Source organism: Bolinopsis microptera, chromosome 1 (assembly GCF_026151205.1).
Source record: "Bolinopsis microptera isolate Bmic1 chromosome 1, MBARI_Bmic_1.0, whole genome shotgun sequence".
Lineage (NCBI taxonomy): Eukaryota > Metazoa > Ctenophora > Tentaculata > Lobata > Bolinopsidae > Bolinopsis > Bolinopsis microptera.
Genome location: NC_087072.1, coordinates 2,708,485 through 2,711,522, shown reverse-complemented (window position 1 = coordinate 2,711,522; position 3,038 = coordinate 2,708,485).

Below are 3,038 nucleotides of genomic sequence, written 5' to 3'. Positions count from 1 at the left end.
GTAGCGTTTCATTGTACCTCACTTTCAGATATCATTTAAATAATGACTATCAGGTAAAATGTTTAGTGATGAGAAACTGTAGTTGAACACTTTAATGATCAACCTAGTAGGCAGGTACAAAGCTGCTCGGATAAACTGTGCGGCCTTTGGTCTGCAGGGGGAGAGAGAGAGAAGAGAGAGAGAGAGAGAGAGAGAGAGAGAGAGAGAGAGAGAGAGAGAGAGAGAGAGAGAGAGAGAGAGAGAGAGAGAGAGAGAGAGAGAGAGAGAGAGAGAGAGAGAGAGAGGGAGAAGAAGAGAGAGAGAGAGAGAGAGAGAGAGAGAGAGAGAGAGAGAGAGAGAGAGAGAGAGAGAGAGAGAGAGAGAGAGAGAGAGAGAGAGAGAGAGAGAGAGAGAGAGAGAGAGAGAGGAAGAGAGAGAGAGAGAGAGAGAGAGAGAGAGAGAGAGAGAGAGAGAGAGAGAGAGAGAGAGAGAGAGAGAGAGAGAGAGAGAGAGAGAGAGAGAGAGAGAGAGAGAGAGAGAGAGAGAGAGAGAGAGAGAGAGAGAGAGAGAGAGAGAGAGAGAGAGGAGAGAGAGAGAGAGAGAGAGAGAGAGAGAGAGAGAGAGGTCTGCAGGGGGTTTAGATCAGTGCTGTTAATCGACTCAGTAAATTGACATTTTTCCTGGAAATTTTGTTCATATATAGTTTCCTTTAGAGAGCAGTCTTTGAAGTTGTTTTACTTTAAAATCGTCAAATCGTTTCATACGGTGTCGGTAACTAGCTCCCCTAAAGCTAAAAGATCCTACTCCAGCCCTGACATTAACCAAAATCGTAACCCTTAAATAGAGCAGATTTTGTTTAGTGTTTGGTGTGCTCATAAATTTCGCAGAATCCTTCTGTGACTATAAAAATATAGTCATTAAAAAGATTTCACTGTCCTTGCTCTTGAAGACGTTAGTGACTTCAGATTTGGCTTAAACAAGTGCTTATGATTTTATATAGAAGTAAAACTGAAAATGAACATTTTAGATTCTAAACTAGTTATATAACGGTTTATTTATAATGATAAGAAATTATAACTCACAAAAAGCTCGTGAAACAGAACTGTCCACCTCTCGGAAGTAAGATTTAACCACAATATCTTAATCTTTAAACGAATTTTCAAAATATAAAATCGGAGCTTTTTTTTAGTTATTATTTACCTCGCAAAAAATTTTAAATAAAAATTTTTTTTTAAAATTTTATAATTACAGACCCTTGCTGTCCCACTAAAACTTATTCCCCCTTGCCAATAATTAAAAAAAAAACCCCCTTGGAAACTATTTAACTGAACTTAACCCCTTCTCTCCCCCCCAGAGTAGCACCAGCAAACACTACAACACCTTTTTCCCAGAATGTTTTTCTCCATCCCAAGAAAGGGGTTAGTCCTATCACTTACAAGCCTCCACTACCACTTCCCGCAACACGGCGAACTGTCCAATCTGTTGTTCTGGCACGGAGTCAGCCCGGCCTTGCACAGGTCAACAGATCCAGTGCGGGTACCAGCTCCCGCAGTCAGACAACCCGCACCACCGTCACCCGACCCCAACTGGACTCCGTTCCTAAGACCCAGCGCAGGAAACCAGTAGACTCGACAACTGTCGCTAGATGACAATATTTTTAGAGCTTATAGTCCAGTTATGTTGTCTGGTGCGCTTCTGCTTTATATGGTATTTGGAGATATTAAGCTAGAGTATATAAAATTAGTTAGCTGGTTGAGTTTTAGCTAGAGGGGAGAGAATCGCTGCTCATGTTTACCATCACTTTGTGTGCTGTCCAACCGTGCCAGGTTACAGACAAGCCACCCTCCTGACCTCCTCTTGTATATAAATGGTTGAATTTCCATCTTAATGATTTATAGTTTGTATACCTTTTTACTTTACTCAACGACTGCACAAAATTACGCCATTTACGGCAAGGGCGATTTTTAATAGTTCTTAAGTCCCTACTTATCGTTGATAGTTTGACTTTGCAAATTGCAATCCTAAATGGGTCTAAAGTCTTCAGCTTGGCTCTTAGACTTTAGGTTGACTGAAATAGTGTGTGTGTGATTCTAGATTGTATTTTTCATATATTTGTTGAGCATTTTAGTTACGATTTACAATTAAAGTAGCGTTTCATTGTACCTCACTTTCAGATATCATTTAAATAATGACTATCAGGTAAAATGTTTAGTGATGAGAAACTGTAGTTGAACACTTTAATGATCAACCTAGGCAGGTACAAAGCTGCTCGGATAAACTGTGCGGCCTTTGGTCTGCAGGGGGAGAGAGAGAGAGAAGAGGGAGAGAGAGAAGAGAGAGAGAGAGAGAGAGAGAGAGAGAGAGAGAGAGAGAGAGAGAGAGAGAGAGAGAGAGAGAGAGAGAGAGAGAGAGAGAGAGAGAGAGAGAGAGAGAGAGAGAGAGAGAGAGAGAGAGAGAGAGAGAGAGAGAGAGAGAGAGAGAGAGAGAGAGAGAGAGAGAGAGAGAGAGAGAGAGAGAGAGAGAGAGAGAGAGAGAGAGAGAGAGAGAGAGAGAGAGAGAGAGAGAGGGGTCTGCAGGGGGTTTAATCAGTGCTGTTAATCGACTCAGTAAATTGACATTTTTCCTGGAAATTTTGTTCATATATAATTTCCTTTAGAGAGCAGTCTTTGAAGTTCTTTTATTTTAAAATCGTCAAATCGTTTCATACGGTGTCGGTAACTATCTCCCCTAAAGCTGATAGATCCTACTCCAGCCCTGACATTAACCAAAATCGTAACCCTTAAATAGAGCAGATTTTGTTTAGTGTTTGGTGTGCTCATAAATTTCGCAGAATCCTTTTTAGTCATTTATGGACATTATTGAATATTGGGTAAGTACCTGCAAATCTTCAGATACTCCTGAAACTTTGCACAAACGTCCCTTATGGTATGAATGAATGATTTCCGTTTGGAGTCCCATTTTTACCATGGGCAACCGGCAACGCTCAGGAGAGCCACGCCCATGTTGACCCAATGATGCAACTGTCCTTTGCTTCTGAAGATCGTAGAGACTTCAGATTT